The sequence below is a fragment of the Mirounga angustirostris genome, unplaced genomic scaffold (genome assembly GCF_029215605.1).
Source record: "Mirounga angustirostris isolate CCGP_5_RB_7025 unplaced genomic scaffold, mMirAng1.0.hap1 SCAF_6, whole genome shotgun sequence".
In the NCBI taxonomy this organism is placed as follows: Eukaryota; Metazoa; Chordata; class Mammalia; order Carnivora; family Phocidae; genus Mirounga; species Mirounga angustirostris.
In genome coordinates this window covers 82753749-82773684 of record NW_026991714.1, presented here as the reverse complement: position 1 = coordinate 82773684, position 19936 = coordinate 82753749, and the positions used below count along the sequence as shown (strand labels likewise).

The window sequence follows — 19936 nt, the reverse complement described above, 5'->3', positions numbered from 1 at the left end:
TAAGCATGCACCCAGGAACAGGCGTTATCTGATGGGACCGATTCTGAGGCAATGAGTGGATCTAATCGTGGCTGGGGGAGGACCTATTCTATAGCAAGCTAAGGCAGAAGCAGATCTGTGTTCTCCTCTGCAAACAGTAGGAAATGTGGGAGGTTGTGTGATACTCAAAAAAAAAAAAAGGAAAAGGAAAGGAAAGCAATTATTTTTCTTCCTCACTAGAAAACATTGTTTTTGTGGGTATAACCTAGAATCAATTATTAAAGTCCCCCCTTTTGTATAAAGCATAACTTGCAGTAAACTGCAAGGAGTATTGTTCATTTCACTTAATGATAAATAAAATGATGTTTGACCAATTTGATGAAGACAGTAAGTCAAACTTAAATGCTCTGGCATTTGATGTCGCTGAAACCACAAATCTTATTAAAAAGCTTTTTACATTTAAAATATGCAAAATGCAAACAAAATTTAGGAGTAAAAGTAAAATTAAATATTTAATGACATAATTAAGTCTTATTAATGGTATGTTCTTTATTTTGCAGATTAAATATTCACAACGATTATCATCTCTTTCATCTTTATTACTTAAGCAATGTGTTTTTCATAATTATTTGTTAGGTATTTTCATTAACATTTGATGAATATTAATAGTTAAGATAAAAAACAGTTTTTATTTCTGTTGTAATGACTTTACAGGGATCATAATATATAACTAAGTGTTTATAATGCGTTCCACTTGTTAATATTTAGATCACTGGTTTTGTTGCCACCATGTAGAAACATGGAGCTCTGGGGGGTGACAAATGACAATAGTCACAGTCTGCCATTACTCTTTATTTATTTAATCTACTATTCTTTTTTTTTTTTTTAAGATTTTATTTATTTATTTGAGAGAGAGAATGAGATAGAGAGAGCATGAGAGGGGGGAGGGTCAGAGGGAGAAGCAGGCTCCCCGCCGAGCAGGGAGCCCAATGCGGGACTCGATCCGGGGACTCCAGGATCATGACCTGAGCCGAAGGCAGTCGCTTAACCAACTGAGCCACCCAGGCACCCTAATCTACTATTCTTAATGTAGCATTGCTGTGGGAGAAATATGACTTGCAAACTTACAAATAAAACTAATAAGTCATGTTTTAGGTTTAATCCTACTCTTGTGTGAATGATGGCGTGCCTATTCCTTTCTGATTTTTACCCCATTTTCCTCACTGTTTGGGTCCATCAGTGTGGACACCGCTCTGGCACACTCTCTCCATGACATTTAAGGTGTAGACCGATGGCCTCCTAGACACTTTCCTTCTGGCACAAAGGATCAGGGTTTTCCACCCTGGATGATAGGAAGCAAATGCATATGGCTCTCCTAATTTTCCATTCAGGGGGTGATTGCGGAGAGCAAACGGGAGCGGGTCTAATCAACGTGCCGGCGCAAAAGGCATATGGTGACCATCCCTCCCTGCAACAAGCATGGTGGCTATGTGGCGCGAGCAGTTTCTGGGCAGCCCAGGAACCGCATGCTTCTCCACCGCCCCCCCCACCTGGGGCTCCCACATCCCGGATGATGACGGGCCGGGAAAGGACGGTGATGGAGCCCGGCCTCACGGCTGGGCCTGCCCCTGCCCCGCAGAGCAGCCCCGCTCCGGCTCCCTGCTCAGCATTCTGGGCCCAGCAGCACAGCCATCAGAGTGCAGACAGAGTCGTGCCAGTCGAACGCGGTGCCCTTTGGCTTTCCTCGAGAAGTCTTCTCTCTCTTCTGCCCAAGGCATCTGCGTTTCCAAAGCCACAACCCGTTCTCGAGAGCTCGGAACCGCAAAGCTGCCGGCAGGAGGGAGGAGGGGCTCTAGCCAATATCAGCCTACAGGTGGTTCATCGTTTCAGTTTAGGAGAACCATATCCGCTCTATTTCCTGGGAGCCTACCACGCTGGGCCCTTTCGGAGGGCTATTTCTGACTCTCCCGAAAACCCCGCAGAGAGGGAGAGATTGCCCCATTTTGTGGGGAGCGAGTTGAACACCCTAAGGTCTCACAGCGGGTGATGGGCACAGCTGGGATTCTAAGACACAAAGCCAGGTCTTTCTGGCTCAAAATCCTGTGCTCTTTTCACCACGACGTGACGCTACCTCCCTTGTCAGCTCTTCTCTGTAGTTGCATATATAGGACACGCGCTGCAGAGAAATCTCATTGTTAAGAAGGCCCAAATGCAGACAGGCACGGGGAAAGGGACAGGTCCCACCTCATTCAGAGGCCAGTGCCTGAACCTGATGCGCAGGAGGAAGATGCAGGAGGCATCCTGGCCCCGCCAGCCCTCCCGCACGCCACCAGTTCGGCTCTGCTCTCAGATCTGAATGTGTGAGGGCCTGTCTCCAGCCAGCCTGTCACCCAGCGCTGTAAGGAGAGGCCAGCCTTCGGGCTCTGTGCGTTCCCCAGTCCCCTACAAACAGCTGTCCTGGGGTGTCGAAAACTCACATTTTAATAATGTGCTTCAACCACTTCTACTAGAAAATGTCCCAGTTCTGGCTCTTTCCAGCCATGACATCTACTGCTGTTGCCCCTAAGAGCCCAGCTGTGTGTGGTCAATGCTGCCAAAAGCAAGTCAAGACATGACCCGGGCTCAGCTCATACCACACCCCGGGGGACCCGTCTCCGAAGTGACGCGTGGGCCTCAGTTTCCCCTTCCTGCTTTGAGCGCATCAAGAAGAAAGCACGTGTGGGCTCAACAAGGACAAATAAGGAATTCCTGCCCATGGTGGGGAGCGGCCACATGCGGTGACGTCAGGCTGGCCCTGGCTCTCATCTGTAATGCCTCTCCTTGTCAAGCCGGCAACGTGACCATTGTTTATTACTTATTGAGCCCCAGCACCATATTTGGCTCTGCACACAAGACTGATAGATTCTTCGTGTCACCAGCCTCACTCAGGCGGCAGGGCTCCGGGCCTCCTCCTCACCCCTCCCCTCCCCTCCTCCTCCTCCCACCTTCCAACAGCCCCAGAGGCTCTGAACCGGCCTCCCCACTGCAGCCGCTGCTGCAGACCCTTTTGAAGAAGCTGTTTCCGGGACAGGAGGGAGCTGATGACAGACACCCAGTCGGCCTCCAAGCCCAGGACCCAGCTGGCCCGGTGAATCCTCTCTGCCATGGAAGCTGCTGACGGTCGTGGGGCCTTGCTGGAATCTCCCCTCTCCCCACCTGCCCTCAGAGCCTGCATCTTCAGAGGACAGAGGCCTTGAGGCTGATGGGTTTATGATTCACAACATCTGGCGGGTGGGGAAAGCGGACACTCAAGGGCCAGTCACCACCTGATGGAAAATTGTCCAATTTGGAGTGCGGAGTGGAGGTGAGAGAGCTGGAAACCACGGTCATGTTGTGTCCCGCAGTGAGTCACGACAGCTTCATGGTGACTCCATTCTGCATTGGTCCCATCAGAACTGTGGCAACAAATAAGGAAGGGTACTTTGGAAAGATAAAAGATGGTGAGGTAGAGGGACGGAGTCCTGGTCACAAGACTGGGACACCCAGTCCTTGCTCTGCTACTAAGGACCAGTGTGACCCTAGGCGTCGTGTACTAAAACTTACCACCACTCGTCACTCACTGTAACCAACCCAGTGAGTATCTGTCCCATCAGCCAAAGGTGAAGAGAGGTTCCAGATGGCACACCTCAAGGTTAAGAGTCTGCAGTTTGCAGATTGGAGGGTGAACAATGCTGAGCCCGTGTGGCGCTCCACAGACTGTGCCCCCCACTCCAACGTCCTTTAACCAGCAACTCCAGTCCCTCCCCAGACCTGCAAAGCTAGCTGGTTGGTGGGGTGGGGTGGTGGTTTTTCCAACCACAACCAGCTGACACTAGCTGGGTGGTGACCTACAATTCAAACCAATTCTGACACCAACTGCCCAGAGTTAGCATAGACCCCATGGGGCTGCCCCCGCATGGGACACCAGCTATAAACTGTATCCCCAGTCCTTCCACCCACCTGACTATAAGTTCAGGGCTTCCCATCTCCTGCCCTCAGGCTCAATAATCCATTGGAAGGACTCACAGTAACCGAGAAGCCCTTTACTTAGATTACACTTTATTACAGAGTATAGAAATGAATAGCCAGATGCAGAGGTAGGGTGAGGTCTGGAAAGGTCCCCCACACAGGAGCCTCTTTCTCCATGGAACTAGGGGTGCACCACCCTCCCTGCACATGAATGTGTTCACCAACTCAGACACTCCTCAACCCCCCTCCTTTAGGGTTTTTAATGGAGGTTTCATTAAGTAGGCATGACTGATTAAATCCTTGGCCATTGGTGATTGAACTCAATCCCTAGTCCCTCCTCCCCTTCTGGAGGTTAAGGATGAGGCGGGGTGGGGCTGAAAGGTCCCCCTCTAATCATGTGTCTGGTTCCTCTGGGAGTCCTCATGAGTCGCCTCATCAGCATAAAAACTCAGCTAAACATCAGCATATAAACTCCCCGCTGAGCAGGGAGCCTGACACGGGGCTCGATCCCAGGGCCCCAGGATCATGACCTGGGCCAAAGGCAGATGCTTAACCGACTGAGCCACCCAAGCGTCCCAATCAAAGGTCCCGTATAAATAACATTCCCATCACTCAGGAAATGCTAAGGGTTTTAAGACCTCTGTGCCAGGAACCAGGGACAAAGACCAAAGATACATGTTTTTTACTCTACCACAGGTAGACAGAAATATAAATGCACGTGGGGGTGCTGCAGAGAGCTAACTGCGAGCCCCCGTCTGCTGATGGGAGGCTGGGAAGCGGAAGTGGTCCATGAACCAGGTTGCACCTGGAGGGAATCCTATATGCAGACGTTCACCACGGTGACAGCATGGTGTGTGCTTTGAATCCTAACATCTGTCTGACCTGGGACAGGTGACTTGCACCTCTAAGGCTCAACACCCCATCCATAAAAGGGGTTGATCACTGCAACACTTCAGGGTTATTATGGGATATAATGAGACTCTTTAAGGAGAACACTTAAGACCATGCCCTGCACATATTAAGCACTCAATACATTGAAGCTATTCACAGTCAGTGATGATGATGATGAAGGAAAATTTCATGGAGAGAGTGAGAAATTGTGTGTGGCTGAAGCACTAGATTCACTAGTGGCCCCGATCACCTTGTGATCCTTGAGACATCTGCTTACTCGGGCAACCATTCCTAGACCACCAGACGACTGGCTCCCAGACAATTGCTTAATGGTCCGTGGGGTGACCTGTCCTCCTTCACGCTGCAGAAGCCACAGGGCTCCCCTCCCTGTAACAGCTTCCTCAAGGCTTAGAAATTTTTGCCTAGTTTGGCTGGCACGGGATCCAAATGTGATGATGCCCCTAATTAGAAAGAACTAATTTTTGAAACAACAGCCATAAAATATTTGTTAAACAAAGCAAATGCACGAATCAAAACAGGAGGGAGAGGGCCAAGTTTTTGTGAGGCAGTCTTCCAGCTTCTGGTAGATAGGCCTCAAAATAGGCCCAGGAGAAGCTGGTGTCAGGGTGCCCCAGATGCCTTGAGGGAGGGCGATGGGGAGACCCAAGGGCTGGAGGTGGCCTGCTTGTTGCAGGGCTCATGGATCTAGGAAGCCCTGAGGCGGTCTTGAGAGTATAGCCGGCTGAGACCTCTGGGCCGAGCTGAGGTGAGCCCAGCATGGGAGACAGGCAGGCAGCTCCTGAGCTGCACCCACCACTCCCTATGTCCACCAGAGAAGCTGGGAGTGAATGACAGCGGGAAATTTCAGGCTGTTGTTGTTTCTTTGTACACCGTCCCCACCCCCCCCAACCAGGCACCTCTTCCACTCCCTTCAAGAAAACACCCAGTATCTTGCCTCAGGGCTGGAGTGGTCTGTCATCCACATCTTTCCAGTATCTGGGTGCTGCTCTGCAAGCTCAGGCTTGAGGGACAGGGATGGGAGCTCTCTCAGGCCTTGGGCACAGCTCCCTGGACTTCTGGAATCAACCTCTCCACACCTGGGCCGGGACTGGGGCAAACACATTCACAGCCAAGCTCACTGCTGCCTCGTGTAATGTTAGCGGTGTGGGGCCTTGTGGTGCCATTTGCAATCTCCTTGGCCTGCAGCCTGCCTGGGGGTCTCACATGAGGGCTCTCAACCACAGAGAAAATGAGATTCTCTCTCACGTGCACATCTGCGGAGAGAGCATCATCTCTCTGTCTCCTTCTGGAGCTCCTCAGGAAGGGATGGCACATGCTTGGGGTATCCCTGTGGGGTTCAGAATAATGGAAGCCAAGGATTGACCATAACACACCAGCTGGCAGCTCCATGGGGAAAGGGCCAACCCCACGGGTCACTCCTAGGCCCAGGGCCAGCCAAAGAGGCCATGTGGAGATGCTTTCACTCTGAAAGAAATAGGGAGGAGGCCGCAAGGACCCAGGAGTCGGCGAGAAGCACAAGTGGCAAGAAGGCAGAGCTAAAGTTGGGAGAATTAGCTCAATCCAGCAAATGAGCATCAACATGTATGGAGTGCCAGGCGCGGTGCTAGGTGTTAAGGAAACAGAGGAGCTGAACACAGGCTTGATTGACAAGGACACTAGGCAGGGGGCATTAGTTCTCAAACTTCAGTGTGCGAGCACGTCTGTTCTGGAGCTTTCAAAGGGCAGAGGCCTAGGCTCCATGCCCTGAGACTCAGATTCATTTTCACAAACCACTCCAGGTGTTTATACAGTAGGGAGTTGGCGGCTCAGCCTTTGGGACTCACTGGTCTAAAAGGCACTCAGAGGAGGAATACCCACCCCAGTTGGTAACGGGGTTGTAGGAGGGATGTTTGGGGAGACTTCTTGGCAAAGACACCCAAGCTAAGTGAATCTTAAAGAACAAGGAAGAGAGAGAATGATAGAAGCAGAAAATAGGACATTCCAGACCAAGTACCATCGGAGCAAGGAAATTGAGGTGAAAACATGTTGCAGGTCAGGGTAGCTTCCTATGGGCATGTGACCCAAACTATCACACAGGCCCCAGGCTTGGAGCTTCATGCGCTGTGGTCGCCATATTGAAATTCTTCATTTTATCCTTGAATTTTTGTTTTGAACGAGGGGCCTGATATTTCACTGCACTCTGGGTCCTGCTATTCATGGGCCCAGCCCTGCTGGGGTCTAGGGCAAGACAGAAAGTTTGAGTTTGAAGCGGGAGTAGTAGAGGTGGCTAAAGAAATAAGCAGTAGTTAATGCCCAAAGGCCACATTGAGGAGCTCAGGCTTTGTCCCAGAGAGGAGCGGGTTTTAAGAGGGAATGGTGGTTAGGTTTGCATTCCACAAGGACACTCTGGAAGCTGGGTGAGGTGGGTCTGCACATGGACACGGTTGGGGGGGAGGGGCAGTGGCCAGGAGCAGAGATGGTGGAGAGAAACCCACGGTGAGAGTTTGGAAGTGGAGGTGGGGTGAGGCAGGCACAGAAGTCAAGGAGGACTTCCAGATCTCTGGCCTGAGCCACCGAGTTGCGTGTGGTGCCACATTGAAGGAAACACGTTGCAAGTTTTTTCGTTTTTCATTTCCTTATCTGGGACGGTATTTACCCTAAGCACATGTCAGCATTGTTCATATTTGTCAATAAGAGTTGTGTTGCAATATAAAAATAACTTTTACCCTTTAAGCAGAGGAAAAAAGATGGGGGAAAAAATGTACTCTGGTCCCAAATGCATCCACCTATGCCCAGGGTGAGATCCAGTTTGTGGGTGGGCCTTGCGGAGTGGCCCATGACAGTCGTCCCTAAAATCGCGTGCTGAAGAGAGGCTTTTACAATAGGCCTGCAACTGTATTTGCTTTTTTTTACCCTGAATACCAATTATTTTTTTTCTTTTGCTAGAAACCCAGCATTGACCTTGAAAATATCATTCGTGTTGGTAAACACATGCTGATTGTTTTACCAGACATGGAAATCTGTGCTTTAGCTGTGACCTCAAGACACCCTTGCTCCAAAAACAGCTGCCTATAGGTCTCAGCCCAGATGGGCAAGCGTCCAGTGGATCTGAGGCTTGGAGAGAAGTAGTCTAAAGGTAATGCATTTATTTGAGCCCCTTTGATCTAGAATCAGGCTGACAATCCTGGGAGGCTAGACTCGCCTGGAGATTTTCAGGCTTTTCCTCGGATTCAGCCGGCTGTGCTTGAGAACGGTCTACCCTCTGGCATCTTAGGCCTTGGGCTTTGAATAACTTGATATTATAAATTAAAATCACCCTGAAATATGAATGAAAGGTTTTAAAAAGAAAAGAAATTAGATTTTGTTCCAATTAGACCTCTTGAAACTGACAAACAGGGGCTGTCTCTGAGCTGGCTTATTTACTTGCAAGATAAACTAAATTCAGCGAAGAAAAAAAGCCCAAATCAAGCAGAAATCACAGAAGGCGTTGAGAAAATATTACTCTTAGTAAATAATAATTATTCAGTTTTTCAGATATTCTAATAGCATTTTTCCTGTTCATAAAAGTGTACATGTATACTATAGAAATTTTGAAAATATAAATAATAAAACTACCCATAAACCACTACACAGAGATAATATTGGACACATTTTGAGGTGTCTCCTCTCAGCCTTGTTTCTATGCACATATTTATAAATTCTTTCAAAGTCACTCTGAAGCTTTTTTTTTTTTTTTTTTAGAGAGAGAGAGAGAGAGTGGGGAGGTTGGGAGGAACAGAGTGAGAGAGAGAATCTTAAGCAGGCTCCACGCCCAACACAGAGCCTGACGTGGGGCTTGATCTCACAACGCTGAGATATGACCTGAGCTGAAATCAAGAGTTGGACGTTTAACTGACTGAGCCACCCAGGCACCCCCGCTCTGAAGCATTTTAAAGGTAGAGATCGTGGATTAAACTATAACTAACTCATTTGAAAACCAGATGAGTTAAGTGGCCATATTTTAAAATCATTTTTTTCCTAATTAAAGAAATAAAGTATACCCAGTAAAAGAAATGTGTCAAATACAGAAAAGCACAAAGGAAGACAACAAAAATCACTTGAATTCCAACCAAAGAAAACTATGATTAATGTTTTGATATGTACCTTTCAGTATTTTTTCCTTGTGTATATGTGCCTTTCTTATTTATTAAAAATAGCAAACAGTGTACCCCAGTTTACTGTTTGCATTTTTCATTTAGTGATACAGAAATGAATATTTCCCTTAAGAATAAATGTTCTTCTACCTGATTTTTAATGGCTATCTAGACCCTATTCCTCGACATAGGTGTACAATAATTTACCTAACCAATCTCCTATGTGGAATTTATAGGTTGCCTGTAAATTTTCATATTATAAACAATGTCATTGTTAACGTACTTATGAATAACATCTGACTACTTTCTCATAATAAATTCTTAGAGAGTAAAATTGTATTAAAGGATATATATATTTATTCGATAGATAATTCTAAATTGCTTCCAGAAAGGTTCTACTAATTTATACTTCACTAGTCCAAGCTTCTGAAAACATGACTTAGTGGCAATGTAATTATCTCTGTTTTGCCAGTTGAAACAATTAAGGCCAAAACCAGTATCATGGTGAGCGTGACCCAGCGAGTCCTTGAGAAGAGTCACCATCACGTCAATCCGGGATATAGTTTCACGTGTGCTTAGTGTGTGAATGGTGTGGACTGTCATTTAATTCTTACAACAACACCCCCAAGAATTATTTTTTAATCCCCACTTTTAGATATGGAAAGCAAGGCTCAGAAACCTTAAATCCTTGCATTTTGTATCCATGACACCATGCTGTCTCCATGACCACAGACTTCCGCATGATGATGGAGTCAGAGAATCCTAGCCCGGAACCCCAGTTCTACAAACACCAGGCACCTCAAACCTCACAGAAACACATGCTTCACTTTAAATAAGTCAACGAGATAAGCATTCTCCTTTTTGATACACGTAACATCAATGCTCCTAGATTTTTTTTTTTTTTCAGGTAAAAAGAGCTTCAAGGTTTTGTCCTCCTCTCCTGGGGGCTAGGAATGAGGGAAGGGAGGGAGGCCACTGAGAGGACCAAGCAAGGTGAAGGAGCCTGTCTTCCAGGTCTGCATTGGCAGACCTCCTGTTTTGAATCAGAAGTAGGGAATTTGCTTTGGTTTCCTGACTGGGTTGCCTTGTTTATCAGCCACAGGGCAAGAAACATGACACAGCCATGAAGTAAAGTTGACATGTCATCCTGGGGAAAAGGGAGTGATTCCAGAGGCTGAGTCACTGCTCTGCTGCAGGTACGGAATGAGGCACCCTACAGAAATGCTGAGCCGGTTGCCAGACTGCGGCTTGAGTAACAAAGAGAGACAGGTCTATGGATGACCTAACACACCCTGGTTATTTTGAAATTCCTGAGTTGTAAAAATGGAGAATGACAAAGTTTCAAGTAGATCTACATTCACTCTTCCTTTGCAACAGAAATCAATCTCACGGTTGCATAAAAGTCGGACATTTCATGAACAATAGTGGCAGCCATTCAGGTGATTTATCTGGGGAAGTGTATCCATATATCTGCAAATTCCCCCACACGTGCTGGCGCCTGAGTTCTTTCTACTTTTTTTCTGCTTTCTTCTCCATCAACTGTCGTTGTTGACATGCACCCGTGTGTTTTCTGAAAAGACGGAGGGCGAGCCGCGAGCCCCATAACACACACTAGGCAAGCGCCATGAAGAGAGAAGACATCAGAGCCCGTCCTGTCTAGCCAGAGACCTAAGAAAACCTGCTTGTGATTCTGTCAGTACACCAGCAATGCCCCTAAAGGAGCCTCTACCACCCAGCTGGAAGGTCATCATTCTATGCCTCAGTTTCCTCTTCTATAAAATAGGGGCAAGAATAGGTAAAAAAAAAAAGGGGGGGGGGGCTCCTGGATGGCACAGTCAGTTAAGCATCCAACTCTTGGTCGTCTCAGTGCCGTGAGATCGAGCCCCATGTCGGGCTCCGCGCTGGGCGTGGAGTCTGCTTAGGATTCTCTCTCTGTCCATTTCCCCCTGCCTCTCTCGCTCTCAAATAAATAATTTTTTTTTAAAGAACAGGTTAAAAAAGGAGGGGACATTGGCCACTGGCGTGTGACAAGGATTCAGAAATGCCAGTGTTGTAATGCTGCTCACTCAACCCCAGCTGCTTCATCTCCCACCTCCCAATGTTCCCAATGTTTAGTTGCCCTTCATCCATGGGATGCTGGGAAGAGCTCTAGGTCAGGCATTAGAAGGCATCACTTTAGCTCAGAATCCGTTATTTATCACGTATCTGTTGTAGGCTCTTAATACTAGTAGTCGTAGCAGTGGTAGTAATAGACAACCTGACGTTGTGCTTGGCATTTTATACCAACTTAATCCTCACAATAACTTGTTGACAGAGGTAATATTATTCTCCTAATTTTACAGTGAAGCTTAAAGAGAATATATAATTTGGTCAAGGTCCCACAGCTTGTAAATGTGAATTTCCTGGAATTCATCCAGGAAAACTGTTTCCAGAGCCCGTGATCCTAACCATTATTCTACCTTAACTTTCCCAAGTTGTTTTTTTGCCCACCAGGACCTTATTATTTGATCAGTGGGTGTAAAGAATATTTTGGAGGCCTGTTCAGCATCTTTTGGGGAGGAAGAGCTGCTCTTCTATTCCACAAGGTTCCATTAGAGCTATAGATCAAAGGGTCTTTGGCTACAATCATCCTGTACCCCAACCACAGAGCCTGAGGGAGGACAGTCAGACTCTTCCCCTTCAATTATTGTATATACAACATGAGAAAGAATTTTTCTACTGAAGTTGCTTATCTGGGATGGCCAGGGGCCATATTTCCCATGGTGTGGACAGGGCCTTCCTTTGCTGGAAAAGAAAAAGATCTAGGGATAATCAGAAATAAAATACGGATGGCTACTTAGAATTCCTAGCTCAGTGACCCTGGGTCTCTTCGTTACTGCTTCAACTCCATGATCAACCCGGTACTTCAACTGTATAAACCAATAGCCTCATGTTTGTGTGACTGCGAGCTCTGCATTTTTTGCTTGCAATCAAGGAAGCAGGTAAGGGGCATGAGGGGGAGCTGTAGACAAAAGGTGCACAGAGGTGAAGTAAATTACTTTTAGTGAATAAAATAGCATTAGAGACAAAATTTTGAAAAGTCAAGTTAGAAGGAAATCATGTTAGAACCAGAGCACACTTGAAAAAGCATTTCGTGCGAACTCCTCATTTTACAGATGTGGAAACTGACTTGCAAATGGACAAGGTAAACTGCATGGTGTTAGGGCAACTGGCTGGGGGTGAGCTCGGGACTTGGCTGAATTCAAGTGGCCTCCCACTTTCCCTGGACTCTTCCTGGCACCTGCCCTACCTTCCCATTTAGGTAGGTGGATAGGAGATGAGTGCATTGCAGATGAATGTATAAACAATGGGTAGATGAATGGACAGATAAATTGGTAGATGGACAAATAGAGGCTAATAGATGGAGAGATAGAAACAGATTTAGCAGATTTAATTATATAATAAAAGCCATTGGAAAATTGAGATTAAGCTAAGAGATGGCGTAGTCGAAAAAACACCACACTAAGAAAACATTCCAGATTTTACATATGGTCCTGTGCTCACTAGCTGTGTTAACTTGGACAAGTCCTTGAGCTTCTGTGAATCTCAGTTACATGCATAAGGTGGTCATAAATACATTGTGAAAAAGCACACATGTGAATCCTTTGCTAACTGTGAATTTTTTTTAGGATTTATTTATTTTAGAGAGAAAGAGAGAGAGCACGTGAGCAGGGGGAGGAGGAGAGGGAAAGGAAGAGAGAGAATCTCAAGCAGACTCCCTGCTGAGCGAGGAGCCCAGTGCGGGGCTCAATATCATGACCTTGAGATCATGACCTGAGCCAAAGCCAAGAGCTGGATGCCTAGTGCCTCTAACCCAGTTCTGCTTGGTGTTTTTCTTTCTTGTAACACATTCACGTTTCCTGCCATCTTGGAAGTGTCCTCTACTTTAAAAAAAAAAAAAAACACGCTTACAAAGAAGAAAGACATTAGATCCCTACTTCACACAATCAAAGAAGTTGATTCAAGTTATATTTCAGATCCAAATGTCAAAAAATAAATAAAAAATAAAAAACCAAAAAATAAAAACCTTTCAAACTTTCTGACCATGGAGCAGGGAGAGATTTTTTAAAACTAGACCAACCAGAAAAAAAGTGCATGACTCATAAAAGAACGATTGATAAATTAAAATTCATTAAGCTTTGAAATGTCTGTTCATCAGAAGGTCCCACTCTCCAACTCCAATTTAATTAAGTTAAACATGTGTTGGTGTGCGTCCCATTTGGGCATCACCACCCTGATGTGAGGTGCTCAGCCAGAGGTTGTCACCACACTCAGGACTGCAATAATTTAGGATGTCATCGCCCTGGAAGGATCTTACTGTTCCCATCAGGGCTTTAGCTAGATGATTTAGGGACTGGGAGATGGAGTTTGGGGGAATGTGTGCAAATCCTTTGCTACCAATGGAAAAAGAATTTAATACACATGACCAAACAGGTGTCATGAACACCTTGAGGGAATGGAGTTCCTCTTCTTTCTTTCTAGATCTTAAGAGCCTTGGACAGGATCTGACACAAAAAAGGCCCTTCATATGTGAAGGGACAAAGGATAACATTGTCCTCACTCAGAGAAGAGAGCTATTGCTTAGCTCAATTTCACCAGGGATTTCTTACACTTTCATGTTCATTACCCTGTGGCTGTCTTCTCCAGGCTCTATTGGTTATGAACATTATATCCTCCCTCCCCCAAAAAAGCAATCAGCAGAACACCCCAACCACAGTGACATCTACAGTGTGTCTTACAGTTTGCAAATTATTTCCAACCTTACAGGAACATACCTCTCGCTTCTGTTTTTGGTCTGACCTCCCTAACGCTTAGACCTCGTGGATGAGGACTCTGGCTCCCAATATTTGTCTCAGTCCTCTCTCCAAGTTCGAGAAATGATTCGCAGCCATGAGGCCTCCACCCGCCACCGTCCACAGAGCCCTGCTTATGATGGGCCAGCACGACACACTTCACAGGCATTGTCTCATTTAGTCTCAGCAACTGATGAGGTAAGCACTATTTTTGTCCCTATTTGACAACTGAAGAAACTGAGGGACAAAGAGGTGAAGTCATGTGCCCAAGGTCACACTGCTGAAGACCAAGTTGTCTGACTCCAGAGTCAGGCGCTTACCACTACCCTCAACTACCTCTCTTTAGGCTGTGCCCCTTTGCTTGTGCCTCTTGGATGCTCTATGTCCCTCACCCGCAGGCTTTCATCCCCTCTTAGCTTTGATGAGCCCAGAGCTCTAGGTGATAGCGTTCCCTCTACCAGCCTGCACCCCAAAAGTCTCAAAACAGACAAGACGAATCCTCAGAAAGCAGATGATGCTGGGGCGTGCCTCTGAGATCTCTCCTTCAGGACAGAGGCTCTCATTCCCCCCAGGTGCTGGAAGAGTTGGCTGCTGACGGCTCACAACTGAGACTCTTTCCAGGAACTGCTCCTGCCTGATGGGAGTCACTAAGATCCCCCACCCCACGCACCCGCCCCACGCACCCCCCTTTCCAGAAGCAGGCAGCCAGTGATTGGTGGATACAGCATGCAAGCCCAGCCTTCTAGCCTCAGCTGGGGCCAACTTCAAAGGGCCATCCTGACTCCAGAACGATTGCAACTACTTTAGAGTTTCAGTCCTCCCTGTCCCTAGGTCAGCTTCCTCCACTCCTCAGCAGGCCTTAGTCCCAAGAACACTCTCCAATAAATGTCCTGCATGCTCCTTGCAGCCTCAGACCCAGATTCCCAGGAATCCCTCCAAACACAGAAGTTAATCAAACATCTCTGAGCAATGCTTTATCTCCTGATGGCAGAGGGAGGCCTCATGCAGGCTGTGGTCTCAAACCTCTCCCAGTGTTCCAGTTTTCCCGCCCACCTGGTCTTGGGCAGTGCTGTGTGCATACTGGCTCTTTTATTCTTTCAGTTCACTAGAATTTTCTGGTGTTTATTACTGTGTCTATGGGATTCACCTACACCTACAGCCAACAACAGGGCTGTGCTCTTCCTACATTTCCCCTATCCCTGACAATGCCTGGAGTGTCCCAACCTGGGACCCAAGTCACGATGATCATGCTCTCAACAGAGCCCGCACCTGTGGGCAATGGACATGCTTGCAATTTACATGCATAAAACATAAACAGACATGGACAGGTGTAGGAGGATCGCTGGGTCTTGAAGATGGAGTGTATCCCTACAGGTAAACCCAGAACTCTTTGGCTAGTGTCCCATCTTCTCTCTTAGCTTGGACCCTCGTTTCTTCCATATCAAGATGCCATCGTACATTCTGAGAAGCCTCTTTGTCTCCTACTCCTTTCACTTGAATCTGTTGTGCACTCCACTGCCAGATCTATGTTCCTAAAGGATGCTCTCACCATACTCCTCCCTGCTTAACCACCTTTGTGCTGCCCACTCCCTACCTAAGGAAGCCACGCATGTCATCCTAGCATCCCAAACCCTATCCGACACAGCTGAGATCCCGAGGCAGCCAGCATTTCGCTTTGTGATGTTGCTCATTCTCTTTTGTTCAAACGCTCATCAGGAAACCTCAGGATCCATACAAAGAGCTGCCAACAGTTTGGACTATACTTCTCTAATAACTTCGGCTCAGTCTCCCTTAATTTATGGTCATTTGTATACTTGGCTTCTCTTCCCTTCAAGATTATGAGCAGCTCGGGAGAAGATATACTACCAATCTTAGTGCTAGGACAGTATCAGACACATAGTGGGCTCTCAAGAGAGATTCACTGAAGTGACTTATCATCTCCCAGGGGAAACAGATTTATTCTCTTCCCTTTCTCCCTGCCTTTCTGCCAGTCTTTATATTCCTGAAGCCCATCTATATCGACGTTATAGGATATAATGATTTAGTCATATTAAACAGAAAACAACACATGGCATATTGAGACGCTGCCCTGAAACACGCCTTGGGAGAAGGATGATTTGAACGCTAAGGAAGAGCGGAGGGAAAGGAGGTCACTGCTTTAACCTAAAGCGAGAGAATTTATAATTTCGAAACAAAGATATTCAAACAGTGGATTAAGCCGAGGGTTGGGAGGAGTCCTATAAAGTAGGCTAGAAATCAAAGATACAGGTGCTAAATGTATTAATTTCAAAAAAAAAAAAGGTGACTATTTTTCTAAAGGAATTCAAAGCCTAGTGCACTGCCTTTTGTCCTTTCCTAGACAATTGGACACTGGGCCACTCCTCTGGCTCTGGGGGCCCTGACCATCTCTCCTGGCCAGTTCAGGTTGCTATTCTATCCTGCCCCAGGCTCCTGAGTCCCAGCTCCGTGGACAGTGACATCATTCTATCACAGCACAGCCTACAAACATCCCTGCCTCCCATTCAAACACATCCCCTTTTTCCATGGAGTCTTGTTCCCTTGACAAATGTCTGGAAGCTTCTGGTGGGAAGTCAAGCTCAACTGACCTTCAGAGATAATGAAAAAAGGGTGAGACACAAAGAGTTTCTTAATGAACACAGTGGTGACTCTGAGTTGCATTTGGACCTGCTGACCTATTCTTCCTCCTCCGAGCTTTGGCCCTCTGCTCTAGGTCATGGGTATTTCCCTCCAAGGGCAGCTCTGTTCCTGCTGGCTGCCAAATTCTGGAATTGGCCCGGGTGGTGAGAAAGGAGGGAGCTTCTCTCCCCTACTTTTCTAACAAATTGTCAAAACGGACAGAGACCTGGTGTTTAAACCTCAAGCCATCTAGGGTGGGTAAGGTATTGAGAAATGCTCTAGAATAGATTCAAAGTCAATGAGGGGACAAATGTGGATAATGGGAGTTGCAAGAAGGATTTGCGCATTGCAGAAAATTTATCCCAGTACATATCTGTCTATAACATCCCTTGTTTCTTTATTGCAGTTGCCTTTACAAGAGAGTCTCTGATGCCAGACTCAGACACGTATCAGTGGAGACCCAGTGGTCACTGTAGGCACAACAACCTGCAATCCCAAACATCCACTCTTGTGCCCAACACTGCTCAGGCCCCAGGGCCACCTCCTTCATCTCTGTCCTTGAAGGAAAAGGCACTGCATCTGAGTACCGAGTACTGAGAAGGTGTGTTTGCACCACTGCTGACTTTGGAGATGACCATGACTGTGGAGTGTACAGAGGACTAGGGCAGCAGAAATGCTGAGAAAAGAAAAAAGACAAATTCTTTACCTTGTTAATTCTTCCCTCCCATAGCAAGGATGTAATAAATTCTTGCATAATGAAGAATTACTTCCCAATAGTGACAAAAGTCCACTCTTTTCTCTTCACATTCCAATTCAGGGTTCTGGGGGTACACGAAAAAATTACACAGTACGCCTAACAGTTGCACATGCATTTTGGCTAACATTTTGCAATATCACATAACTTCTATTTCTTTAATTTTGTACACAAATACAGTTCTAGACAGAATATATCTGCTGTGCAAAAGCAGTTCTTGACATTAGCAGCTAAATGAACTTGCTAGAATTGCATAGTTTTATTTTTATAAAAATACACATGGAGGTGAAATTAAATCTTTAATAAATATCTTTTAAAAATGTTCAGATCTATTTAAATAATTTTAACTTTTGATATTCACTAAGTAATTTATATTTTGCATTTCGGTCGCAATGGATAATTTTGACTATTTTGGAAAAAATAAGTTTTTTGAAAACATAGCTAAAATAATTAAATTTCTAGCTTCTCACATTAACGTTAATCTACATATTGATTAAAATATATTCAAATTTTGTACATTTTAATATAATTACATTTATTTTTAATCTGTTAGATTATTGCTATCAAAGGAACACAGATTGTGACAATCTTGATTATAAGAATATAATTAATGATTTTGCCGAAACGAAGGCAAGAAAATGAATCTTTAAAAATAAATATATAATCATTTGTAAATTCATGTCTTTATTCTTATTACTCATCCAAACATTGCTTGCCAAACAACATCCCAGACAGACTTGCAAAGGATCAGATTCCTCCCCCTTTGATATTTTGCTAATATTTAGTCATAGAAAAAATATAGCTCTACAAATACTTTTCTATTTTGTGTTGTGAAGGCATATCAAGGAGGAGGACAGAACAATTTTTAAATGGTTTATTGGCTTGACTTATAACTTTAAAATAACTAGACATACGGTACAAGAGCACCAGGCCTGGGAAGGATGGGAGTAGGCAGCTCTCCGACTTCTATGGCTGCTGACTCAACAGTGTTTTCTAACTTTATTGAGTAGCTACACCTGGACGGGCACCCTACTAAGTGCCTTCATGTATGTCCTTCATCCTCACCACAGGCCTTTGGAGGTAGGCACCGTTCTGATTTAGATGGGGAGGCTGGGATGCAGGGAGGGAAGTTACTGGCTCATGGCCACAGTGATGACCAGATGAGCGGTCCCTCACCCTGGCCTCTGGGACTCCAAATCTCTCTGCAACCATCCCTGCCACTTCCCGCTTCCCCGCCTTCCCTCCCCCTCTCCATGGCAAAGGCTCACAGGCCACGTCTGTTCCTTGTTTACTTCCTAGAGATCCTCTGATAAATGCTTTAATTGTGTCACCTGTTACATACCTCTTTAAAACTACCTGTGCATCAATACATCTGTTATGGATTTCAAGCTCATTAAATAATCTAAACACGCCGTATGCCATGTGCAGACACTTGATAAATTACATTTTTGCCACCACTGTATTTGTAAAACTTTTGAAACAGCTGAAATGCTTAATACATTTCGCTGCATTAAGAACTGAATTAATAAACACTGCTATAAGCATTCGATGGACTATCATACAGGAAGTGAGAATATTGGTAATGAAGGTTACCAAAACATGGAAAACACTTAAAACAGATACAAAGGTAAGTGAAAAAAATAAGACGCATATAAAATTACACATACCATATGTCAGAATTAGGTAAAAATTAGTATACGCATGAAAACAGACACACAGGAAAAGAAAAAGACAGAAACTTACCACTAAATGCTAATGGTGGTTGTATTTAATGGTGGTTATTAATGTACTAGAGTGTTTTTTTCTTTTATTTTCTTTTATCCTATTTTTAAAATGGTTTGGGATTAGGTTAGTTTCATACTGAAAACGTATTATTTGTTTAGAATGCATTTTTTTTTTCCTGCAAATAATGACGAGGGATTTTGGCCCAATTTCGTATGATCTGTGCTACCACCTAATCATTTGCATGACATGCCTATCTCCCTGGCTCTGTGCATTCTTCAAGATGAAAGCTACCCTGGCGGAGGAGGCTCTCCGTAAGTCTGCCTGCTGTTGGCAAGATGCATTTTACAGATCAAGTACTTTAGGCTTTGTCTTATAAATTAGGAGGAGCAGAGATGAAAAGGACCGAGGGTCTTGAGGTTTTAATACAAACTCTGCCAACAGAAAAGTTCTATCACTTTCTAAAGGCAATGCTGTCCATCAAATGCTCCCCAGGGACATGGAACCGCACCACTTGGTCAGCGAGCTCCAGATAAAAGCAGCTTGTGATCAGAACGCCTCCTCTCTCTAGTGACCAGTGCCTCTGGGCACGTCATAGCTCCCAGGCCTTTGAGGGAATTCTGGCATCCTCATAGGGATGTGCCAGATTGGGAGCGAGCCTTGAGGGCCATAAAAACATCTGTGAGTAGCTAGGAAGAACCCCTCAGAAGCTGGGATGAAGCTCTCTTTAAAAAGCCCCGCCGTGAGGGGCACCTGGGTGGCTCAGTCATTAAGCGTCTGCCTTTGGCTCGGGTCATGGTCCCAGGGTCCTGGGATCGAGCCCTGCATCAGGTTCCCTGCTCGGCGGGAAGCCTGCTTCTCCCTCTCCCACTCCCCCTGCTTGTATTCCCTCTCTCGCTGTGTCTCTCTCTGTCAAATAAATAAAATCTTAAAAAAAAAAAACAAAAAACAAAGAAAAGCTCCGCCGCAAGCCTGCGTTACACATCTGCTTCACCTGAGCT

The 19936-nt window shown here is 45.7% G+C and overlaps 1 long non-coding RNA gene across 1 annotated transcript in view; it reads right to left on the bottom strand.

The window, feature by feature from the left end:
* Window positions 1–670: 670 nt before the first annotated feature.
* The window catches only part of LOC123846409 (uncharacterized), a 29278-nt gene continuing 10012 nt past the window's right edge, over window positions 671–19936 (bottom strand). Inside the window, exons 4-5 of the long non-coding RNA XR_006791285.3 lie at window positions 17166–17280; window positions 671–3413 (exon numbers count right to left, since the gene is read on the bottom strand). This is a non-coding gene — a long non-coding RNA (uncharacterized LOC123846409). The remainder of the gene's footprint in view (window positions 3414–17165; window positions 17281–19936) is intronic.